The sequence below is a fragment of the Lethenteron reissneri genome, chromosome 41 (genome assembly GCF_015708825.2).
Source record: "Lethenteron reissneri isolate LAM-NWPU_2019-01 chromosome 41, ASM1570882v1, whole genome shotgun sequence".
Lineage (NCBI taxonomy): Eukaryota > Metazoa > Chordata > Hyperoartia > Petromyzontiformes > Petromyzontidae > Lethenteron > Lethenteron reissneri.
Window position 1 is genome coordinate 12126208 of NC_083819.1, and position 14732 is coordinate 12140939.

The following is a 14732-nucleotide window of genomic DNA, read 5'->3' on the forward strand; positions in this document are numbered from 1 at the left end:
GATGAAAACTGTCTCATAGTCACCACGGCGCTTGTGCCGGGGTAGATGCCGGTGTAAGACCATGATGAGGAGGTCACAGGGATAGACCCAGGTGTTATGGGTTAAACGACTACACTCCCCACTGTTCAAACCGGCTCTATTTTATCTGACGGGTGCGACGCCTGCTGCGAATGTCGCTCCTCTATGCCCCTTCGTTACTGGATGGTGGCTGCCACCAACTGCCCTGTACATTGGTTGACGCGTCTCCCCCGCGCGTCTCCCCGCACGTCTCCCCACAGACTGATGGTAACTGGCACGATGCCAACAGGGATCTTATGCCGATATGACGGGATTACCGCGACTGGAACACAATTTGGGCCAAAAAAAGCCAAAACAACAGCGAATGGCCCACCGACTAAACGCACAATGAAGGCATTACACCGCTACACAGAATATTGCACGGGAAATCATTTCCTCAAGATTTCTCCCCGTCCAAATAAGGTTTTAATAGAGCATGTCGGTTAAGTGCTGCTGCGTTAAACCATTTTAATGAAAGGCTGACACAGCAGCTGTCTCAACATGTGAAGTGAAGCGCTGCCAGGGCTCTCATCAGACAACTCAATTGCCGAAGATTTAGCGCAGACAGTCGCGACGCACAATAGTTACAATTGTTAGGGTGAAGACACACACACAAAAAGTACGTATCAATCAAATGCTGGGCTGTGGAAAATGTCATTTGTGCGAGGGCCTTGTCACTCAACAAGGCTCCCAACATCTGGTTGGAAGACGGAGGGACCGACCCATATAGTCAACTAAAAACTAAACTATTGTGTATGCTATCAGGTAAGGCCCCACTGAGCTATACATATATATATATATTTCAGAAGCGACCTGGCTATCACAAATGATATCTCAACGAAGTGGCTTCTCGTGTAGCCAAAATACTCTGATCGTGCGATGTTGATTCTAAACATGGAGGGGAAAAACCGGAGGACCTGGAGAGAAATCCACGCGACCACGGGGAAAGAGAAATGCAAACTCCAAATATACAGCAGGTGTCAGGGTCGGGATCGAACCCACACTCTCTCCTGTATACCAGGCGAGTGAATTAACATCTCCTAGTCACCACGGCACCCTATGTACCCATAGATTAGGCGCCTTAATCTCTGTGTAATAAAGGTCGTTGAGGCGACTTCTGGAATCCGTCTTTTATTCAACTTGTATTACAGCTTTCCTTCACGCTGCTGACAGGCAGCGTGAGAGGGATAGATAGAGAGACGCACCGCCACGTGGCAACCCGGAGCCCCGCTCCCGCGTGGCCCCCTTCCTCTGTTCGTTCCCGTTCTGACCACCCGTCGTTAGTCTCCACCCCTATTTAATACCCGGGTCATGTGGTACGTTTCCACCAATCCTGGTTAGCCTCCATGGAATATTCCAGGCTCCCTCGTAAGCTCCCGGGACCACGCCCCTGACTCATCTCCCCATTGGCTGTGGCCAAAGCCAGCAGAACCAATCCTCTACTTACAGCTGTCACCTTTCCATTACGTCAGGGCCACGCCCCCAGGCTTCCCCCCATTGGTTATAAAGCAGGACCGGCAGAGCCAATCATCATGACGAGTTGTGATACGTCAGTGAGCCGGAAACATCCTCACATTACATCTAGGTATCGCCACTTTTCCCCTCGCTGATACGAGCTGTTGCGTGCACCAACGCGCGTGCATGTGCTCGTACGTGCGAGCTGGCGCATCACAGTGCGTTGACATCTCTTACTCGCCTGCCCAGCAAAGTCACACTGAGCCCGGCAACTCTTTTCAGGAGGGTGTCTCACTACGTTGAGATGTTTGGCCAAAGCGAATGACAGTTCCAACGGTGAGTGTCAATACCACAAAGACGGCGGACACTGCATTGCACGTTTTCAGATGCACTTCTGATATAGGAAGCCACTGAAGCTATGTACTTTTAAATCATCTATATTCAAAACTAATTTCTTTAGAACTACTTTTTGTGTGTGTTTAGTTTGATGTCCTTCCCCCACACCTCCAAATAGCAGCTGGTTACGTACGGTGTGAAATAAGTTCAACATACGTACGTACGTTTTTGGCGATGGGTAGAAAATGCGGAGAAAACCCATGCTAGAACAGGGGAGAATATACAAAGTCCACACCTGCCTACATGCACCCAACACTCACACTCTGTATCACAGGAGCAGAACATAAGAACTCCACACAACGCTGTCCAGGCTATTCGTCCGTGCTGACCCTGTCACCCCCATATTGGCATTGGAAACACCAAAGCCAATTAGTTATGCGCAAATACTCTCCAAGGAACGCGTTGGATGTTTTACATCGCACATCTGAATTTAAAAGTTTCACGAAGTTGAGGATGGGGACTGATGATTATAGGGGAGGGGAATGGGGCTGTTTGCACACTCAGATGAGGTCTTTGCGGAACCGAACAATGAGATTTTGGAAAGCCTACTAAAGTCTACGAAAAATAACCATCGAAATCTTCACTCAGGACAGCCTCGATTAGCTTGTAAAAATTTGGAGATCTCCGGAAGAACCCCACCGCACGGAGAAAACTAATTCCAATTCGAGAAGAATACTAATTGGTATACATAGAGGTGTCCGGGATGTGTCGTCTGTGTTCAGGTGGCGGGAATTGATTTGTTCGAGATCTGGCACCGTTATTGCGTTGAACTTTATCACGACAGTGCACAGTTATGATCGACCTGGGCTGGCGGAGAAATCTGTCTGGGTTTTGGTCTGCAGTGGGTAAAAAGGAGGGGGGCGGGGGGCACACAGACCAAAGGTCGGTGGCAGCAATTGCCAGCGGCTCCCTCAGTAGGCCTCGGGGTGGCCTCTGAGCCTTTGGGCCCCTGTGGAACACACCGCGCCGGCCCAGATCCGGCTTCTCACGCCAGGGGAAGCCGGCGCCTGCCGCTCCCGACGCTCGAGGTCGAGGATCAGGCCATGGGGTTTATTCGATTCCAGGTTTTCCCAGGGATTGCACCGGCACAGTTATTATTCGAACTTGAGCCAACACATTTCTCAAGAAGAAATTGGCCAGCATTCACACAAACATATATATGGGGAACACTATGCTTCTTTCCCATGGTTCTTGCGTTGCATAATTCTATGTCCCCAATCGCCGTATTGATTCTGTCCGGCGACCTGATTAATCGTGTTTAGGGAATTTGACTGCTAGAAATTTCCACACAATAGGCCACTTTGTCGAGCTATTATTTGTGGCCAGATCACTTATAAAAAGAGCTATACAGCTCAGTGGGCCTTACCTGGTAAAATAAAAAAAGTTTACTTAGTTTAGCGTTAGCTAATCCGACGCCTTCACAAACGATGTATTCCGACGTGTATGTGGAGCATTATTGCAATGCGTTTTTCACCCCGTACCTTTCTTGTACGTAGCATTGCACTATTATGCAAATGCACGCTTTGACCGCGCCCCTGACGTCTGAGGTATGGTTGCTGCTTTGCCGTCGCGTTGTTACGAATGCAACGCGATTGACATGCACACGCCGCGGGCAGGCCTCGCTCGTCGCTGCCCTGTTGGGTCCGCACGTGTCTGGCCAGCGGGATGCGTCGATCCGTAAAGACGCCTCCGCAGTACCCGGCGCGATTCCACACAGCCGTGACAGTTGGCACATCCATCCGCAGGGCAACCACCGCTGTGAATTCTCCACCAAGCGGTACTCATTTTATAGACCAACCCGCCCCCCTCCTCCTCAAGGGATGATGGGCCAAGTCAGCCCCTTGCTACGAAATGACGCTGCACACAGACACAAAGATAAAGATTCCCCGTATAACCTAAACAGACTGTAGGGGCAAGTGCTGTTAGCGAGTACCTATGAAGGCCGGCACGACGCACGAGGGGGTGGGTGGACAGCACCACGCCCGGCCGCCTTTGTCTCCCCAGTGGCGATGTTTACACATCACACCAGGTACTCATTTGAGGCTGAGTCGACCTAGGGGAGGCCCAGGACCGGTTCAGATAATCGTCACCAGTGTTGGCCGTGAGCGGGAATCGAACTCGGGCCGCCGGGTTCGTAGCGCAGCGCGCTAACCGCTACACTACCACTCCCCAGCACACACGCACACACACGCAAACACGCGCACACACACGCGCACACACGTGCTCTCATACACAAGCGTGCTCCGCACATTGGCCAGGCTTCGTGTTTTAAATGTCTGCTCAGCAGCTTACAATGCAAATGGTATTCGTATTTTTCACAATTGATTTTGGGTTAGGTCACATAAATTGTTTGGATTCATTTTTGTCCTGTAACCCTCCACCACCTAAAACTGCCAAACAAATTGAGCTGTCACACGTCCACGAGCACGGAACGCGCCAATTGTTATTTGTTTCAGCTCACCGGTGAGTTTAGGATCGATTCCCACAACCAGATTTGAAGATTGGATCCACGTCCATGGGAATCGGTCTTCAACTCACTGGTGAGCTGAGACTACGATTGATGCGTTTAACGCTTGTGCACGTGGTGACAGGTTCGCTTGTTTGGCTCTGTCGGGTGGTAGAGGGCGCCAGGTGGTCGTGGGTTCTATCCTGACCCCGGTGCCTGTAAATCTGGCTGTCCATTTGATAATGCTCGTTGTAATTACTGGCGAAACGTCGTACTCAGATTGTAAATGTTGTGGATTTGCCATCCAACACACCGGTGTGCTGTACTAGTAACTAATTGGCATGTTTTTGCTTAGTGACAAACCTTACTAATCGGCTGTGTCGGGTGGTGGCGGGTTTAACAACACATTTATATTTACATCATGAGACCTCCTTTGCCAGTACCAAAATATAATAAAATATTTCCCCCCTTTTTTCTGGCAACAAAACTGAAACCTTTTTTACAAGGAATCATGTATCCATTAACCACAATACTTGTGGTCAGAATGCAAACAAAAAAACACACTGATAATATATAAGGGCAAAAACCTATTCTCATAATTTGGTACTGGCAAAGGAGGTCTAATGATGTAGATGCTCACCCCGAGCTCTCATTACTCTGATAGTGCATTGTTTTTGAGCTGTACGCCTTTTTGCGTCCTCTGGTCGAGCACCGTTTGAGACGAGGCTCAAAAGAAAGCTGTCTCTGGTGTGGACCATTCAGTTTCAAGGACAATGCATATATTATCAGTGTGTCTTTTGTTTGCATTCTGACCACAAGTATTGTGGTTAATGCAGACATGATTCCTTGTAAAAAGGTTTCAGTTTTGTTGCCAGAAAAACGGGGAAAACCCTATTCTTACATTTATATTTACGCGATCTAACCCAAAAAGACCTCTATTATATATATTTGGAGTTTGCGTGTCTCTCTTTCTCCAGGTGCTCCGCTTTTTCCCTCCACATTTATAAACATGCTTTTCGAGTATTTGGCTGCGATAAATCTCCACGTGACGACGAGCCACTTCGTGGTGGCCAGGTCACTTCTCAAAAAGAGGCACACACCTCAGTGGGCCTTAACCTGGTATACAAATAAATAACAACAGGGGTTATACAACCCAAAACTGGCAAGGTAAAGAAGTAGCCTCACACAAAAAAGCTATTCCATATCATAATACTGGCTGCAAAAACCAATCGTGTTAAAATGACAATTCTTGAACTGTATAGCGGGTACAAGGTGCAACGGAGAATCATTGTTTTGCACCCTAAAGAAAGGGTTGAATTTCAGCAGCATCACCGGTGAGCCCGTGCTCCGAGCCTCACGGATAAACACCTTCGGGGGGGGGGGTGACTCGGCAAGCCAAGACAGATATGAGTGATGGCCCCGGTAATTTTATGGCTTTTTGATTTTTTTGCTAAGCAGTTGGGCCAGAGAAACAATGAAAAACCACAGTGCAGATACAGACTCGACCTACGATGCCACGGCATTAACAGAATTTTTGTCTTCGAGCACCTCCAAGCACCAGGAGAGAGACGGGCAGGCGATCCCAAAATTCACAACTAAATTTACGAGCCTGTTTTGTTGTTGTTTCATTATTCCTAAATATATGTTGTGTAATGTCTTTATTTCTCCCAAAAAAATAAATCCCAAGGTTCTTTGACCGCCATCACTGTGACACATGGCAGGATTGTGTTATGGGTTAAGTTCGTTACACCTCAACCCATAACACACCTCGGCATTTAATCAACGCTCAGTTACACACGAATCCTGCGACCGTCTTCGTTGCGTGAAGGGATGTGGCGCTGTTCAAGGAGGTAATTAGATGCATTTTTTTTTAAGTCTCACCACAAGCGTCGAACATGGGTATGACTGCAGGACACAACGATGTCCCTGTTGAGATGGGATCCTCTCATGGTAAACTTTACGTGCAAAGCAGGGAATTAATAGAACACACACACTGCGCATTCGTGCACACAAGATTGCTAGCGCTTGCACACACGTATGTGTCATTTCGTTATGCATGTTGGCATGTCTGTGACTGTTGTTTGTGTGCGCTCAAGAAATGAAAGTGATGTGCAAATGAGCATTAAGGCAATGGTTTTCATCTCCTGTTTACAGCCCTTACCCAGAGGGGGGAAATTCCACATTCTCATGGCAGGTGGGTCAAATATATCCACAGAAAAATTCACCGTTGTCTTCCCCGAGAAGTGGTGCTCATTTTGAGCTGTGTAGCTCTTTTTCAGAAGCGATCCTGTCCACAAATAATAGCCCAACAAAAAGTGGCTCATCATCATGTGGAAATGTACAGCAGCCAAATACTACAAACGCATGTTCCTAAATGTGTAGGGAAAAACCGGAGGACCCAGAGAAAAATCCACATGAATATACAGATACTAAGGGTTGGCATCAAACCCACGACCTCCTGTAAACTCGGCGAAGTAGTAAAAATATCGCCACCATGGCGGCCTACTCCAAGCCCAACCACATGGAGCAACGGTGATGCCGCAAGGTGAAGCGACAACGTGGAGGGAGCGGCGCTCGCTCACATTCAGGGCATCGTTCACGGTGACTCTAGCCGTGGCAATTCCTCTGGCGCTGCTAAAACATGGGTGTGCATCTAAATAGGGCACCGCGGTGGCGAGATGTTAACTACCTCGCCTGATATACGGGAGGTCTCGGTCTAAACCTGATGATGCCGGCTGTATATTTGGAGTTAACATGGTTTCTCCATGGTTGCGTGGATTTTTCTCCGGGTGCTCTGGTTTTCCCCGCCACATTTAGACTGGGGTGCATTTAGAGTACTTCGCTGCTATAAATGTCCGCATGATGATGAGAAGCCACTTCGTTGAGCCATCATTTGTGGTCAGGTCACATCTGCAAAATAGCTACAGTAGTTCCTCGGTCAACGTTTTTAATCCGTTCCAAAAAAACTACTGTTAACCTAAATAACTGTTAATCGGAGAGGGAGAGAGCTGTTTCCACTGCCAAAACAGAAACCCGAATGTAAACAAAGCCAATCTTGATTTGAAGCTTTCGTGACTTGCACCTGATGAGGACTGCTTGTGTTGCGATTGAAACGTCATGATTTGTTTTATTTTATTTCTACCTACGTAAATAAAGCCAGTCAAGGTCTAAACGCTCATAAATGGGTGTCGGTGATTGGCTGAGGGCATGGCTCTGCCCCACTTACGAGTGCAATGATTGGCCGAAATTGGCGCCCGTGTGCATAACTTAAACACATTGCTGTTAATCAGAATGTTAACGTTCGTCAAAACTGTGGGGCACTATGGGAGGCGAAACGTCAACCGCAAAACCGTGAACCGATGTCACTGTTAACTGAAGGACTACTTTACATAGATCAGTGGGCCTTACCTGGTAAAATTAAAATAGGTTTTGTTGAAATCGCTCAAAATGCAACACACGCGTTTGCAGGGGCTTCACTGCGGCGTGCTTCTGTAGCTCGCATGTTGTTGCTTCCTCTGAAGAACCGCGGGCGCAATTGACCCCATTGTCGCAAGCGTCGTACAGCTACAACGCATGCTCTCCGGGTAAACGCGTTCCCGGGGTGCGCACCATATATTAACTGGCAGGTGATGCAATAACATCACAAACAAACGATACACCGAATCTTATGTGAATACTTTGCCCAAAAATAGACAATTATTACTGCAAGTGGAATTGAAACAGTTGGTACGGTAAATGTTTACAATACCAAAAACAATTATGAGATGTTCTTGTGAAGTATAAACACAAACTACCGACCTCCAATTATCTACGGAGGAACAAAATAATGTTCACGGTCCAGAAACTACCACTTGGAAAACCCCATTCACATTTAATATAAAACAAAGATCTTTGAAACGTGACCGAACAAAGAGACTTAATTACATAAATTTGCTAATGACCACACACAAGAAAAGGCACCTGCAGCCATATAGTTCAGGCATTAACACACTTCCAACAGCCTGCATGGAGACGAAATGCAATTCTCAAATTAAAAACCAATGAGCTTAATTACGACTAGGCCTGCAGCAGCCTGGTCCAGAGAGATCAACAAAATATTTCACGAATATTGTCCCGAACTATAATTAACACAAACCCCGAAATCTACCGAGTCTGCGGGTTAACTTTTTAAGTGAACCTGCACTCTTCCGTATCCATAAACCCGCACGCATGTGAGACTATCACAGCAGCAAAATGTTGTCCTCTTCATTCTCTTTGGTGGCTCAACACACGAAGGTGCTGTACGTCGTCGCAACGCGGAGAGGGAGTGGTGAGCCATGGTGGTTAAACTAAACTATTCTCACGGTACCAGATAAGGCGCGCTGAGCAGCCAAATACTCTCAATGCATGACGATTCTAAATGTGGAGGGAAAACCTGGAGGACTCGGAGAAAAATCCACGCGACCACGGGAGAGAACATGCAAACTCCGAATGTACAGCAGGCATCATGGCCAGGAATGTACCCACGACCTCCTGTATACCAGGTGAGGAGGTTAACATCTTGCCACCGCGCTTTCAACACAGCACCCAGTCGGCTTAGTAGGCCTTGGTCAGTATCAGCCGAGAGCGATCACGTGAAGTGGTTCTTGGGCACCCCGACCGCGTCACCAAGTCACACGGATCAGCGCCGTGTCCAATAATGCCACACTACTCACACAGCACGGGAAGATTGTCATCCGGCAGTGGATTGACCAAGAGGCTCTAAATTATTATTGTTTTATGAGTCAAGCACGTGCAGTTGTCTTGGAAGCACACACACCATAATAAAAGCAACATTGAATATTTAGTATATGAACATATGAGTCAGTGAATACTAAAACCTGCAATCAATTGGAACAGAGCAGGTTGCATAAGCAGCGGGACAAATCCATTTGGGCCAAATCGAACCGAATACAAACTTTTGCCGTGATTCCGAATACAAAACCAAATCTGAACAGATACGAATCTTTATGGCTTACGTTTAAAAAGCATGGAAGTAAAACAACGTGCGGTCATTTTTAAGCTCTGGGAAAACAGCTGCCAACAGTGAGCATCACTACCAGAAAGACGCTCACCGTCATCGCGCGGCGCTTTCAGACGTGCCGATGCAGCCGTCTGGAACGCTCTTCCTTCCGATATTAGGAAGCCGCTGGGAGCTATGCCACTTTTAAATCGTCTCGATCGTCATTCCATGAGAATTGCACCTCCGATCAGCACGGTTGGTTATGTACGGTACCAAAGACTTTCAACGTACACACGTACGTCGGCACTGGTCCGCGTCTGTATTATCCCAGGGGTGGCCCTTGGCATGGCTCGGATACAAGGCGCCACTTGTGTTCAAGGGTGGGAATGGAACCCGGGGATGCCGGGATCCGAGAAAGTGTTGTGCCTGCTACTCTCACGCCATGGTAACTTCTTTGTAACATTGACGTCGTGTTAAACATGGACCCTATTGAACTCTCTCGTTGTCAGCAATAATCTATGCACTGCTGGATGAAGGCCTCTGCAAGCTGTCGGCATTTCTAAACATCTCACCCTACATCCACATTTGTTTTTTTTACACATTTCTTTTAACATTTGCCTTTAATTTTCCGGGAAAAATTCATGGCTGTGTACAGTTTTGGAAGTACGGTTATTTACATGTGTGGTAAGCACACGGTACGCACAATGGGGTTTTTATTCACATGCTTAATAGAATAACGGATATTGTTATTACTACGATTCCACTTGCTTACTCAGAACAGCCTCACCGAGTCTCAAGGTTCTTTGTTCAAGAGGTCTGCTCGGTCAGCGTTAGCCGCTGAGGTCGTGACGCGTTTTTTTTCCCCTTCCCTGCTGCTCCGTGCCCCCTGTAGCGTTCCCGTTCTGCTGTAATGTGCACCGATGCGCTACTAAATTGAGGGCGATATTGTGCACGTAAAGTAAAGATTGATTGATTGCAGTCCTGCCAGGTTTTTCACGGTGTAATCTCAGTTGAGTAATTTGCAGATCATTTTTAACAGTGGGATGTTTTGGCCACTGCATATTTTATTACGGATTAGTTCCAGGAGGAAACTGGCCAAGCTGGAGGAAACCCGTGCAGAACACAGGGGGAGAACGTACAAACGCCACTCAGAAAGGTGCCCGCGTCGGGAATCGAACCCAGGTTCGTGCTGTGAGGCGAGTAGTCACCACTGCCGAACCACCACTCTACTGCTGCCCCAAAATACAGGTGGAAACCACATGGCAAGCACAAATACATCGATGCTCGTATTCATCGTGACCGCTACTCCAAAACTGAACTTGACCATTATTGATTTTGTTGTCCTCCCCCCGCACCTCCGATTTGCACCGATGGCTACGTACGGTGCGGAAGAAGTTCGACACACACACATACGTGCGTACAGACAGGCAGGCGGTCCTTGAACGTAGTCAGATTATGCTCCTAGAAAAGGTGCCATTTAAGTGGAAACGACGCATTTTCCCAGAGAAACAAGATACAATAGGGGGTCACGTTCCTGACCAAGGGTCCGATATGCAACTTTTTATACATATAAATACAAATAGCATATGTAATTAACTAACAAATGATAAAGAGTATAATACGTGTTTATAAATGTATTACCTTGATTCTTCGTATTTCCTGGCTTATTTGGACAGAATACGGCAATGGCCTGTCTCTTACATTTCTTATCAACGTCGTCACTAGAGCACTCGCTCACCTTTCCCTTTTTATCAGCCATTTTTAAGGATTAAAAAAATGCTTAATAATCACTCGCAACGCACAGGGGCTTTAGCGCCGGCGGCGTGCGGTGTCGGGAGGCCGAATGAAAGGGGCGAGGCAGCGCACGGATGCCGCCGCCTGTCTGAGTGGACGCCGTGCCGGTCCCACCGCCACCGTGAGCAACGACGCCGGGGGTGGCGGCGACTGGCGACCTGCCGCGGGTGCGGACTGACGCAAGTCGGCCGGCGCTCAGGTCGAGGACCGCCTCTTGCTGCTTTCTGGCAACGATATCAGGTTGTCGAGATGTTCGCGGGTTAACAAAAGGCTGAATGAGGACTTCTGTTTTCTCATCATCTTGATAATGGCAAAAAGACAGGATCCCGGAGGTGTGGAATTGGTCCGTACGCATTCGGGCGGAGCGTGGCGGAGAGCGGCTGCGTGCCTCCACGAGCGCTCAGGCAGCACAGCATTCCCCACGTATCGCGCATCAATCAATTATTCAATTATTTAAACCACCAATAAATCACTCGTGTTTGAGGTCACGATCACCCAGCGAGGAATTGGCGCCCTGCCCTGGACAGTACGGGGCCAGCGGTCAGTAAAAAAAAAAATCTCGGGTTTACACTGACTTGGTATGGACACTACGGGGGGTCAAGCAACACCACCCAGTGTACACTGACTTACTATGGACACTACGGGGGCCTAGCAACACCACCCAGTGTACACTGACTTGCTATGGACACTAAGGGGGGTCTAGCAACACCACCCAGTGTACACTGACTTACTATGGACACTACGGGGGTCAAGCAACACCACCCAGTGTACACTGACTTACTATGGACACTACGGGGGGTCAAGCAACACCACCCAGTGTACACTGACTTGCTATGGACACTACGGGGGGTCAAGCAACACCACCCAGTGTACACTGACTTACTATGGACACTACGGGGGTCAAGCAACACCACCCAGTGTACACTGACTTACTATGGACACTACGGGGGGTCTAGCAACACCACCCAGTGTACACTGACTTGCTATGGGCACTAAGGGGGTCTAGCAACACCACCCAGTGTACACTGACTTGCTATGGACACTACGGGGGGTCTAGAAACACCACCCAGTGTACATTGACTTGCTATGGACACTAAGGGGGTCTAGCAACACCACCCAGTGTACACCGACTTGCTATGGACACTACGGGGGTCTAGCAACACCACCCAGTGTACACTGACTTGCTATGGACACGACAGAGGCCTAGCAACACCACCCAGTGTACACTGACTTGCTATGGACACTACGGGGGCCTAGCAACACCACCCAGTGTACACTGACTTGGTATGGACACGACAGAGGCCTAGCAACACCACCCAGTGTACACTGCCTTGGTATGGACACTACGGGGGCCTAGTAACACCACCCAGTGTACACTGACTTGCTATGGACACTACGGGGGCCTAGCAACACCACCCAGTGTACACTGACTTGCTATGGACACTACGGGGGTCTAGCAACACCACCCAGTGTACACTGACTTGCTATGGACACGACAGAGGCCTAGCAACACCACCCAGTGTACACTGACTTGCTATGGACACTACGGGGGCCTAGCAACACCACCCAGTGTACACTGACTTGGTATGGACACTAAGGGGGTCTAGCAACACCACCCAGTATACACTGACTTGCTATGGACACTACGGGGGCCTAGCAACATCACCCAGTGTACACCGACTTGCTATGGACACTACGGAGGCCTAGCAACACCTCCCAGTGTACACTGACTTGGTACGGACACTACGGGGGCCTAGCAACACCACCCAGTGTACACTGACTTGCTATGGACACTACAGGGGGTCTAGCAACACCACCCAGTATACACTGATTTGCTATGGACACTACAGGGGGTCTAGCAACACCACCCAGTGTACACTGACTTGGTACGGACACTACGGGGGCCTAGCAACACCACCCAGTGTACACCGACTTGCTATGGACACTACGGGGGATCTAGCAACACCACCCAGTGTACACTGACTTGCTATGGACACTACAGGGGCCTAGCAACACCATCCAGTGTACACCGACTTGCTATGGACACTAAGGGGGTCTAGCAACACCACCCAGTGTACACTGACTTGCTATGGACACTAAGGGGGTCTAGCAACACCACCCAGTGTACACCGACTTGCTACGGACACTACGGGGGTCTAGCAACACCACCCAGTGTACACTGACTTGCTATGGACACTAAGGAGGCCTAGCAACACCACCCAGTGTACACTGACTTGGTATGGACACTAAGGGGGTCTAGCAACACCACCCAGTGTACACTGACTTGGTACGGACACTAAGGAGGCCTAGCAACACCACCCAGTGTACACTGACTTGCTATGGACACTACGGAGGCCTAGCAACACCACCCAGTGTACACCGACTTGCTACGGACACTAAGGAGGCCTAGCAACACCACCCAGTGTACACCGACTTGCTATGGACACTACGGGGGCCTAGCAACACCACCCAGTGTACACTGACTTGCTATGGACACTACGGAGGCCTAGCAACACCACCCAGTGTACACTGACTTGCTATGGACACTACGGAGGCCTAGCAACACCACCCAGTGTACACCGACTTGCTACGGACACTAAGGAGGCCTAGCAACACCACCCAGTGTACACTGACTTGCTATGGACACTACGGAGGCCTAGCAACACCACCCAGTGTACACCGACTTGCTATGGACACTACGGGGGCCTAGCAACACCACCCAGTGTACACTGACTTGGTATGGACACTAAGAGGGTCTAGCAACACCACCCAGTGTACACTGACTTGGTATGGACACTAAGAGGGTCTAGCAACACCACCCAGTGTACACTGACTTGCTATGGACACTACGGGGGTCTAGCAACACCACCCAGTGTACACTGACTTGGTATGGACACTAAGAGGGTCTAGCAACACCACCCAGTGTACACCGACTTGCTATGGACACTACAGGGGGCCGAGCAACACCACCCAGTATACACTGACTTGCTATGGACACTAAGGAGGCCTTGCCTGAAGGTTTCTACCACATGCTCTCAACATTGTCGCTCAAGCATGACATAAGTACTATCAGCCTGTGCCTAGGATCCTGTCACCTACACATTATTTGAAAGAAAATACACCAGTAACAACCAATTTCATTCACAGAGTTATACAACGACATTTAACGAGCAAAAATTTGCATTGCACGAACAAAAGCCTATGTTGCAATGGGTTTTCTCATAATTTACAGACAGTTAGTCAATGTATTATGATCGTGTGGAATATTCTTTTCATGTGAGGATGAGATACCGTAAACTTCCTCCGTGCATTGCTTCATCTTCACACGGCGATCTGCAAAGCGCCGCACTGCTTTGTTGCCATATCCACAAAGGCGATTGCAGAGGTCATGATCACCAATGTCAAGGCTAAGTGTATGTATGTGCCTGTCATAATTATATCAGTGACAGCTAAACTTTCTATAATTGCTCTGGCAGACCAGTAGTGCAGCCAGCTTTAAAACGTTTCTATCTATTTTTATTCCAAACTTGGAAATTGCTTTTGAAGAGTTGTTCTAACCGATAAGAATGCAGATTTTATTTGGGTTACATTAATTTCAAAATA

The 14732-nt window shown here is 48.5% G+C and overlaps 1 protein-coding gene across 12 annotated transcripts in view; it reads right to left on the minus strand.

Moving 5' to 3' along the window:
* FUT8 (fucosyltransferase 8) overlaps positions 1–14732 on the minus strand; it is a 377522-nt gene that overhangs the window by 264237 nt on the left and 98553 nt on the right. The window lies entirely within an intron of this gene.